Below are 11929 nucleotides of genomic sequence, written 5' to 3' on the forward strand. Positions count from 1 at the left end.
AGACTAGTACTTCCCTCTACCCCTAGTTATTCCTTCTTTGACCCTCTTTCCATTTGCATAATGGCTCCCAGATTCTTCTCCCCAACCGTCTTCCACCCCTACCCTTCCGGGCAAAAATTTTTTCCTCTATATTATACGCATATAGAGTGTTTGCCAGCCAGCATTGCATATTCGGAGGGTTTTTATCGAGCCATGCCCTGGCTAATGTTAGTCTATAGACAGCCATTACCACAAAGAGGAATTCAGCATATTCGGGATAATTTGTCTGCACATCGTCACTCACCCCTAACATAACCAAAGCTGGCGTAAGTGTTATCGTAATATCCAATGAGTTCGCCAAAAACCCCTCAATTCCCCTAATCAAAGTTCTTAACTGTGGGCATGAAGCAAAGATGTGTACGCTGTCTGCTTCCACTTCATTACATCTAGGACAATTGATTCCTTGATTCCCACCCCATTTAGCAATCTTTGCTGGTGTAAAGTACAGAGAGTACAATGTTTTATAATGCTGCGATTGCAGCGGGGCAGCGCATAATATCGTTGCTCCAAATTTCAGTGAATCATAAAAGCATCTTGGATCAATGCCCAATTTGTCTTCCCATTTTTTACTAAATTTATCTAAGTCATCCTGCTTACCTTCCACCAATGCTGCATAGAGCGTTTTAATAGTGCAATCTCCTGCCAGTTTTATTTTTTCCAATATACCAACTTTATTAAAGCCTGCAGGACCCCCGACTTTGTTATTGAGGAAACTTCTGACCTGTAGGTATTTAAAAAATCCCCTGTTATCTAACCCATATTTCCCTCTCAGCTCTGAAAATTGCATAAAGCCATCTTGTGCATACAGGTCTCCAATTTGTGTAACCCCCTTCAGTGCCCATTCTGCCATAATATGATCTCCAAAAATATCTTTTGGTAGTGATCTATTGTTAGTTAATAAAACATATCTGTTATATCTCCCAAGTTTTACCCTTTTCAAAAATGCATTCCATGTCGTAACGGCTGCCTTAACAGTTTTAAACTTGGTCCTCTTGAAATAACTGTAATCAATACACTTTAAAAAACAATTCTCTGCATTTACCCCAAGGGTTACAGCATACACATCTGTAGACATTTTCTGGATTCTATCATCGTCAGGGCTTCCACCAATAAGACCTTGGATATACTGCAGCACACAAGCCATATAATACAAACGAAAGTCTGGTGCCCCCCACCCCCCTTTTTCTCTCGGAAGAGTCATGTATCTATATGCTCTCCGGGTTTTACCTTGGGCCCAGATAAACCTATTGCATATAGCTTCTATACAATTAAACCAGCTGGCTTCAACCAGTAATGGTACCGCCCTAAATATATACAGAAATTTTGGTAAAATCAGCATTTTGATAATATTTGTACAGCCAACTAGTGATAGGTGCAAATTGTTCATTCTATCTAAGTCTTTTTTCATTTGAGTTATCAAGGGATCCATATTATTCTCCACAATTTTACTTATCTCTGCCGTCATTTGTACCCCTAAATAGGATGCTGTACTTGTCACTCTTTCATCATTACATCTTGCCCACTGGTTTTTAACTATCTGTGTCTTAGTTGTATTCAGCTTATAACCAGAGAACTGGCCAAAAATCTCAGCTTCCGATTCAATTGCCCTAATGGCGGCTACTGGTTCTGGAGTCAAAATAGCGACGTCATCCGCATAAGCTAAAGATTTAAGTCTGCGCCCATTTATTACCAATGGCAATATTTGCTGGTTCATCTCCAGTTTGCGAATATAAGGGTCAAGGTACAAAGCAAACAGCAAGGGAGAAGAGGGGCAACCCTGTCTTGTGCCTCTCTGAATGTTAACTGCATTTGTATAACCTCTACTAATTCTTATCTTGGCCGTAGGTGCTATATATAGCGTTTGCATAGCCTTTATAAAGCCTGGTCCTATGCCATGCCACCTTAAAACTTCCCACAGATATCCCCATGAGACCCTATCGAAAGCCTTTTCGGCGTCGAGGAACACTGCTGCCATAGGTTCTTCCAGAATATCTGCAGCATCGAATGCCGTGATAACCTGCCTGGTGTGGTGAGTTGTCCCTCTCCCTGGAATAAATCCGTGCTGAGAGGGTATAACTAAGGATTCGACTTTCTTAGAGAGTCTTTTTGCCATTATTTTTGAGAACACCTTTGCATCGGCATTCATCAAAGTGATGGGCCGGTAGGAGCCTGGGACGTCTGGCGGTTTACCTTTCTTAGGAATAACTATGATGTCTGCGCCACCCCAGGAACATGGAACAGTTTCACCCAGTTGTGCCAGCTCCATTATTTTAAACATATCCTCTAGCAGAGGAGTCTGAAATACCTTATAAAATTCAACTGGGATCTGGTCTGGGCCAGCAGCCTTTCCAGATGGCAGTTCCTTCAGTGCTTCTACAAATTCCTCCACCTTAAACTTTTCTTCCAGCTCAACTCTGTCTGACTCCTCCAGGTGAGATGGCTCAATATCCCTCAGGTACGCCTGCATATCCTCCTCACTTCCATGTCCATCTGCCTTATACAATTCCATATAATATTGCCTAAAAACCTCCCTAATCTGCTCCGTATCTTTAACTTTATCCCCGCGACTGTTTTTCATCTCCTTAATATCAGCCATCCCGTCTCTCTGTCTAGCTCGCACCGCTAGAATATGCCCCACCCTCTCGCTAAGTTCATATGCCTTTTCTTTATTGGCTAAATATTTCTCCACCGTCTTTTTTGCCATCCCTTCCATAGCTACAGCTTTAAGGGCAACTAATTTTAACAGATTCTGCTCCACTGGCGCATGTGCTTGTATGGCCAACATAAGCTCCTCCTCAGCCTCCCTTAGTGCTTCATTATTTCTTTCCAGTTCCTCCCTTTCTCTTCTTTGTAATCGGATAACATAGCTTAAGGTCTCTCCTCTTATACCAGCTTTAAAAGCATCCCACACAACTCCTGGCGATGAAGTACCTCTATTGATTGTCCAGAATTCGTTAATCCATGCCACCATCCTTTCCCTATATTCACTATCTTGCAAGAGTACTCTATCAAAGGTCCACTGTGTTGGCTCCTTATTTCTCCTTTGCCCAATATTTACATCTAATACAAGTGGGCTGTGGTCTGAAATGATCCTCGGTTCTCTTTCTATCCTGGCATCTGCTATTAGCCCTCTTGTTATTAAAAAATAATCCAGCCTGACTAAAATCTGGTGTGGTGCTGAGAAGAAAGTACTCCCGTTGAGATTCGGATGACAATGTACCCAGGGATCCTCTAAAGAGTTATTCTTTACCAAGTCTACTAGAGCCCTATAGGTTCTTTTTTTCCTCCCTACGTACCTCCTTTTAGGGTCTAAAAAACTACTATCTAAATCATGAATATTCAGGTCACCACATAGTATAATAGGCTCAGGCCAACGAGCAAGTTCAGTGTCTAGAAATTGTAAAATATCTGGATCATCTCCGGTAGAGCCATAGACTGAGACAAGTGTAAGAGTTTCCCCCCTAAACAGTAGTTCAACTATGGCCCACCTCCCCCAATTATCCTCCAGCTTTCTTTTAACTATTATATCCTGTTTCCTGCCCAGTATCGCCACTCCTCTTGTTTTAGTATTCTGATTGGTTTTTGCCAACACCTTAAAGCCTAATTGGTCAAGTAAACAGGCCTTTGTCCCCTCTATATGTGTTTCCTGAATACACACTAAATCTGTTTTAAAAGATTTTAACAGTGCCGCTGTTTTTAACCTCTTATTAATCTCATTAAGACCACAGATATTAATTGATACAATTCTACAGGACATTAGTAATTCTTGACATTACCATTTCCCATTTAAACCAGCCGAGATTAATAGTTACCCTTTTATTGTGCGCCTCAGCCCCTACAGCCTTTTTTTTTGACATAAAGCCTTTTTTACCTCCTTTTGCCACACCACTACTGTGCCCATACCCATCCTGTATGTCTCTCCCCTCCCCTCCCCCCTCCCCCATCCCCCCCTTGCCCCCCACCCCTTGGAAGCCCCCCCCCCCCTTGCTACAGGCAAATAGGCCAATCCTGGCCTATGTGTAGCCGACCGAACTCTGCAGTGTCGCTACTCTCTCCCATCCTTTCAACAACTCATTTGATAGTGCCATCTGAACCAAATGGCACTACCATCTAACTTCCTTATGGAGTTTTTGGTGGAGTTCTCCGGGGAGACTGTGATAGGGTACTGGTTCTTGCACCCCTCTCCTTCCCTTTATTTCTCTCTGTGACTTCTGCCAGATACTCTGCTGCTTTTATCTCAGATGTAAACATCTTGACATAGCCGTTCTTGATGACTTTTAATCTAGATGGAAACAGAAGGTATGCTTCTGCCCCCTGTTTCTGGAAAGGACCAATCATCTGTCTTAATTTCCACCTTCTTTCCACGGTGACGTGGCAAAAATCTGGCCTTGAGAAAAAAGTGTTACCATCCACTGTAATTCTTGAATCAGGCCTAGCTTTGTCGATTATCTCCTGTCTTGCTAGGAAATTACCCAAAAAGACCAACATTGCTCTTGGGAGTTCCTTCTCCTGCCCTCCCCGGGGTTTCTTCTTGAACAGTGGGTCCCTATGTGCTCTTTGCACCTCCAGATCCCATTGCCATTTTGAGTTAGGAAAGGCCTCTTCCAAGATCCTAACCACATACCCTCTAGGATCCTGTCCCTCTTTTCCCTCTTCCACCCCCAAAAGTCTCACATTGTTCCTTCTTTGACGATTTTCAAAGCTTTCCAGCTTCCACTGGAGGTCTTCCACCACTTTTTCTTGATCCGTCTTAAAAGTCTGCCAATCAGTCACTTCGTCTTCCACCCTACTAGTCCTCTCTTCCACTTGTAACACTCTTTCCTCGACCTCTTCCTGCTTTCTGCTTACTTTCCTTAATGATAGTTGCAGCTTTTTCGTGTCTCTTTTCGCCCTTCTGCTCTCAGTCCTTGCCTCCTTTTGCATCTGCTTCAGGGTTCCAAACAACATTTCTAAGGTTACCCTTTGGTTATCCTGCTTTCCCTCCTTTTCCCCTCTTTCCTGCTCACTTTCTTTGTAGGTTTCTGAAGTAGCGGCGTAGTCCCATGATAATTTCTTAGACATACTGCTTCTTGAGCCTCTTCCACTTCTTGTCTTTGCTCCCAAAGTACCCTTTTTCTTTTTTGTACCTAATTCACTGGGACAGTTGCTAATGTCTGAGTTGGGAGTAGATTCGGACCCACTTTCCCCCTCCTCTGTTTCCAACTCACTTAGTTCTGATGAGTCTGTTCCCTCATTAACCGAAAAAAACTCTGGTGAGCCTCCCCTCGCGCTTCTGTCAAGGCTTTTATTATTTCTCCCTGAGTCTTGAACCAGACAGAGCCCGTGCTGTGACCCCTGCTGCTCCGTTAGACTCTGCGTGCTACCCCAGCTTGCTTCAGTAGTCTTCAGGCGATTATCAGGCAGTTCCGCCTCTACTGCCAAAAGAGCGTCTAGCATTAGCTCGTTATTTATATTTATAGTTATAGTTTGTTTAGGGGCATTACTATTGTCAATGTTACTGACCGGTTCGTATTCCACTGTTGTACCCGCCGCTGACTCCGTCTGCTCACCTCTCACGGCATCTGGAGCTTCTGCTTGCTGCTCCGCGTTCTCCATACCGCCTCCAACGCTGGTTCTCTGTTGCCTAGCAACCGAGGCTTCGCTGCCGCTGCCTGCGTCCTCGCGGTCTGCGGCGTCTGCTTCCGCGTTTGTCTCTTTCTGCTCGCCGGTAACTGTCGGCTGCTGTCCCTTCTGCCGCTGTGTGTCTGCGGGGAGCTCTATGCGGGGGATCGCCAGAGGGATCTTCGTAGTAAACGACTCAGGTAAAGTCGCTTGCCTCTTCTGGTCCCTTCCAATTCCATGCGCTGCATGCGCTCGCTGGGGCTTCCCGTCTGGTGCGTTCTCTTTTACCAATTTGTGCAGTGCTGATCGGGTCTCAGGTCCCGCTTCTACTTTCTTCTCCTGCTGCTTTACTGGCGTAATCTTCATATTACGGCTCGGTAGATCCAACGCTTTCCTTGCAGGGGCTGTCTTTGGGATAGCCCCCTCTCTCATAGCGGCGCCTGAAGATTTACTCGATCCTGGTGCTGCAGGTTTATCTTTATCCGCTTTCAATCTTTGGGACATCTTTGGGAATACTTTCATGCCGTTTAGAAAACCTCTCCAACAGCTAAGCCAGTCTGTCAGTTTCCTCTTTACTACTATTACAGGGGATTCCCACGATCCCCTCAACCAGACCGGGATAAGTACATCAGCTGTATCCAGGGAAGTACGGTCAGTCAGAAACCACATCCCTGGGGTCACCAATACTCCATCATCCTAGGAAGGGAGAGAGTATAGAGTGCGACTTCTCTCTACAGAGTCACGGCGGCCATCTTGCCCCGTTATCAAAACAGGAGCAATGGGTCCTGATGAAATTCCTGTGACGGTAATTTAAAAGGAGCCACTTCTGTGGGCCACTTATCTAGCTCCACTATTTAATTTTTGCTACTCTCAGGGGAAGACACCACCATCTTGGTCTGGAAGTATTCTAATCGCTTTGTACAAAAAGGGCCCTAGAACACATCCAGGTAACTACCGGCAAATAGCCTTATTGGATGCGGCAGGGAAAATATTTGCACGTTGTATCCTCGATCATCTCACGGACTGGGTGATGGAGAAGAAGGTCCTCCCTATTGAACAAGCAGGTTTTAGAAAAATTCATTCCACCCTAGATTATATCTCCATGTTGAAACTAATTGAGGAGAAATATACAATTTCTCGTAGTTCAAACGTATACATGGCTTTCATAGATTTGTCAACAGACTTCAAAAAGGTAGATCAACCATTACTATGGAGAAAATTGCAAAAAATGGGACTGCCCTCTCCCCTGCTATCCTTAATTATCGCACTACGGGCCAGATGTAGGTAAATCACATTTACCGATTTTGAAATACTGAATATTACCGAATTTTACCGATTTGGTATTTCAAAATCGGTAAATGGGATGTAGGTACCAACATCTGGATTTTTTACCGATTCCTTAAAAATTCGGTATTTACTGATTCGGTAAATACCGAATCGGTATTTGCTATTGAATCCTATGGGCCTTGAAGCCCATAGGATTCAATTCAAATACCGATTCGGTATTTACCGAATCGGTAAATACCGAATTTGTCAAGGGTGCAGGGGGTGTCACTTTGACACCCTCTAGCACCCCCAAAACGGGCATGTGTGCAATGTGGCACACAGACATGCCCTAAGGGCACGTCTGTCTGTCACATGGCACATGTGTACATGCACAGATGTGCATGTACACAGGAATCGGTATTTTACCATGGATTTGTATTCCATTTTTTTGTTTAAACAATTTTTATTGCAGAGTCAGTCACAATTTACTTTAGAGTCATTCCCCTGTTGCTTCCTATCGTCCCCGTACACAGCCATTCAGCCCACAACCCGGAGGTCGGGCGGCGCTATTCAATTTCAGTTTACACTTTTGTCTGGGTCATCTGCCGCATTCAACATATGAGTGTCTCCGCCCTCTGCTTTTGTATTTTCACCCCATTCCCGTTTGCACTTGCTAAGATTCGTACGTATTCCGCTACTGGATCTCGGGACTTTCCCCCTCCCCCCCCTCCCCTCCCACCCCGGTGTCTGCAACTGTGTCTGGTGCTAGGATACACGCCTATACTGTGGGCCTCCAGATCTTTGTATGTTTACTGCTCGTGTGTTCCTGGTGCTGGCGCCGGGGTCATAACCCTCTCCATAGGAGCCACCTGCCCCTCCGCCTCCTCATCCCCCTCCTCATCCAACACACTATCCCTCAATGCCTGTACTAGCATTTCCCATGCCATGGCTGCGTCCTGTGCTTTCTCGTCAGCAGTACGGCGAGCCAGTTGGTACCTGATCGTGCTCTCCACCGCCGCCCACTTCAGGAATTCATTCAGCCACCTCTGGTGTGTTGGCCCTACTGTCGACTTCCAGCCTTTGGTTAGCTCCCTCTTTGCGATAATTAGGCCCATGTCGATGAATTTGCTAGACAGTGTATTCTTTCGCGTGTGTGGGAACCAGTGCAATAGGGGTAACTGCGCTGTCATACTGCAACTCCCTGTCCGCCACCTCATTTAAGGTGTCACCTATTCCCCTCCAATACTCCTGCAAGCGGGGGCAGCCCCTCAGCATGTGCACCAGGTCCGCACCTAACTGGTGACATCTGGGACAGGCTGCGTCCTCCGCACCAAAGTACTCTGCTATTTTACTCGGGGTAAGGTAGGCCCTGTGAATGATATAGAGGTGTATTAATTGAAAAGGCGCATTCCTGGTGCTTTTCCTAGCCCTCCGCACTAGCTGGGACCACGTCGTATCTGGGATGTCCAGTTGCAGGTCCGTTTCCCATTTCTGCTTCAGGGGTGTGAGTGGTTGCAGGGTATCTGTTTGCATTCTGGAGTAGAGGCACGTAACAGCCTTAGTTGTTCCTGCCGCCATCATAGTGTATTGACACGCTAGTGATGTCATGGGCTCCATCAGTCCCTCCCCCCAGTGCGCCTGGATAGCTCTCACAACCGCCGCATGCATTAGGTAGTCTCCCCTCGGAAGGTCGTACCTTTCCTTTTCATACCTGGCTGCCAAAACATGGAACTCACTCCCCGCTCACCTTCGCCTCACCCAGAATCACCTAGCGTTCAGAAAGCAGCTTAAAACGTGGATATTTGACAAATAATCCTCCTCCCCTTCCTAAGCGCCTTGAAACCCTCTGGGTATGTAGTGCGCTATACAAATCTTATGACTTGACTTGACTTGACTTTCCTGCAATGTCTGGTATGGGGCCAACAACCCGTCGTCGTAGAGATCCCCCACCACTTGTAGCCCAGCTTCTTCCCACAAACTTAGTCTCGACCAGTCTCCGCCATGTGGGAGAGCGGTTACCATACCCAGCGGGATCTCAGGTGCATACGAATGCCCGGGTCCCATTCGCTTTTGCGTGCGATTCCAGCACAATCTCAGCGTCCGTTCTTCCTGGGACAGCCCTGCGATCCTCAGTTTTTGCTGCATGGTAATGTATGCTAGTATGTGACGGGGGGTGCCATTATTCCTTTCCTGCTCCGGGCCGCGGTATACTCTTGCAACCTCCTGAGTAAAGAACTGCAATTGGGCTGCCAAGTAATAGAGCTCGAAGTCTGGGACCGCTAGGCCGCCCTCATCCTTCGGGCGGGTCAGCGTGGCCAAAGCAATTCTACGTCTGCCCGCTCCCCATAGAAAGGACACAATCAACGATCTCAACTGTCTGAAGATAGTTCCAGGTATCCATACAAGGAGGGTCCGGAAGAAGTATAAGAGTCGTGGCAGGGCAATCATCTTAAGGAGCGAGACCCAGCCCGTCATTGAAAGGGGCAGGGAAGCCCAGAAGGTCATACTACTCTTCAAGGCGCGGATACAGCGACCCAAATTGCCTTCCAGTAGGTCTGCGGGCTCATGATATATGTATACTCCTAGGTAGCTCAGACAGGCAGGCTCCCATCTGAGCTCTGGGTGGGCCGGGGGGCGCTCCTCCTCCTTCCTCAGCGGGAAGAGGCAGGTTTTCGTCCAGTTAACTCGCAACCCCGATACTTTGCCGAAGCGCTCTAACAGTCTCTTTGCGCCGTCCACAGCTCCCTCAGCATCTTCTAAGAAGAGGAGAAGGTTGTCTGCGTACAGGGAGATGTAGTGGTGGGCCCCTCCGACCTCCAACCCGTTGCTATGCAATCCCCTCCTAGCCATCGCTGCCAGAGGTTCCACTGCGAGCGCAAACAACAGGGGAGAAAGTGCACATCCCTGTCTCGTACCTCGATGCACCTCGTATTGGTCCGACACTAGAGGTCCTACCCTCACCCTTGCTTTCGCCGAAGCGTAAAGTACCTTCGTCCACTTTATATACCCCTCTCCCAGGCCAAAGCCCTGCATCACCCTATTCAGGTATTCCCACTCCAGGGTGTCGAAGGCCTTTTCAATGTCCACAGCCAATACCAGGGGGGCCCTCGCTTCCGGCGGCGGGTCATTTACTAGTCTAAGCAATCTACGGATGTTGTGAGTCATATTTATAGTGGGTATAAAACCTGACTGATCCTTATGAATCAGGTCTTGCATGTGGGGCAGCAGTCTGGTGGCCAACACTGTACTCAAGATTTTGTAATCCGTTGTCAGCATTGACAACGGCCTATAGGATGCTGGGTCCGTGCTGTCCCTTCGCGGTTTCAGCAAAGGAATCATAATGGCTTCGCGCATAGACTGAGGAAGTCTGCCCTTTTCCCTGGCCTCGTTATATATTACCTGTAGCCTCGGGGTCAGCTGATCTAAGTATTTCCCGTAGAATTCGACAGGTAGCCCATCCATCCCCGGTGTTTTGTTATGCGCCATCCGCTTTATAGCCCCTCTTATTTCCGCTAAGTCTACTGGGCCGCCTAGTAAATCAGCCTGGTCTCGCTCCAGTTGCGGCATCCGCAGGTCACTCAGGAATGCCTCTAGTGCCTCACTCTGGTCCCCCAAGTCGCTCCTGTATAATTGCTCGTAGTACGACCGGAAGCACCCCAGAATTTCTGGCTGTGTCCGGAGCATATCGCCCCCACATCCCTTCAGGGTCAGAATCGGGAGAGCGCTCCTGTTGGGATTCGCCAGCCAAGCTAATAGTGGTCCAGTTTTGTCCCCCTCTGCCAGAGTCTTCGTTAGGTACGTTTTGTAGTCGAAGCTACGGAGGCGCTCCACCTCCACAGCCACTGCTTCGCGCGCCTCACTCACTCTCGCCTGTAGCTCAGGGTGGCCCGGGCGTTCCTGCTCTGCCTCTCTTAGCTTACGCTCAGCCTGATCTAGGTCCTCCACCAGTGTCCTGCGCACTCCTGCATATTTCCCGATGCAGTGTCCCCTTACCACTATTTTAAATGCGTCCCATTCCACAGCCCTGGACGAAGCAGTGCCCTCATTTTCTGTGAAGTAATTAACGATCCGATCCTCTAGACCTTCCCGGAAGGGTGGATCGTCCAGTGTGTCTGGCCGGAGCCGCCATGTCGGGATCTTTGACAACGTGTTCATCCAATCTAGGGTGAGGAGAATAGGATTGTGGTCAGATATCGTGCGTGTTAAGTATTCAGTCCGGGCCACTGCCGGGAGTATTGCCGGGGAACAGAGGAAGGTGTCCAGTCGGACATGGAGGTCGTGTATGCTGGAGTAGAATGAATAATCTCGCTCTGTAGGATGTTGCGCTCGCCAGCTATCTGTCAGTTCCCACTTCCCCTGCCACTCCGTTCTGTACTTCGCTAATCTATGCACAGGGGATGCGTGTAGTGGAGGGTGTGATCTGTCTAAAGTTGTGTCTGCTATTGAGTTGAAGTCCCCCCCCATCAGCATGTGACCTGTGAAGTAGGTGGCCAGCGCCCTGGATAACTTCGCAAAAAATGCTGTCTGATCTACATTAGGCGCGTAGACACTACTAAACACAATGTGTCGGCCTCTAAGTAGTCCCTCAACCGCTACAAACCGTCCGTCTGGGTCTACTGTGTGTCTAGTGACTTGGAAAGGCACTCCCGCCCTCACCCAAATTAATACTCCCCTAGCAAAAGCAGAGTACGTGGTGTAATACAGGTGGCCCCGCCATCTGCGCTGTAGCGCCACACCTTCTTTTTTGGTCAAGTGGGTTTCTTGTAGGAACTCTATGTGCACTCCTCTGCGGACTAGATAGGAGTGGAATTTGGGTCTCCTCGTCATTGTTGTCAGACCCTGCACATTCCAGGACACACATTTCAACGAGCCCATATCAGCCATCGTCCCACTCTGTTCGGTTCAAATCAGAAACAGTACGCACCCAGACACCAGACACCATCCCATCCCCGCCCAACCCCAACCCCAACTTCCCCCCTCACCCCCTCCCCGAACTACACCTCGAGCTACCCCAACTTCTCCA

This window comes from Lissotriton vulgaris, chromosome 6 (genome assembly GCF_964263255.1).
Source record: "Lissotriton vulgaris chromosome 6, aLisVul1.2, whole genome shotgun sequence".
NCBI lineage: Eukaryota > Metazoa > Chordata > Amphibia > Caudata > Salamandridae > Lissotriton > Lissotriton vulgaris.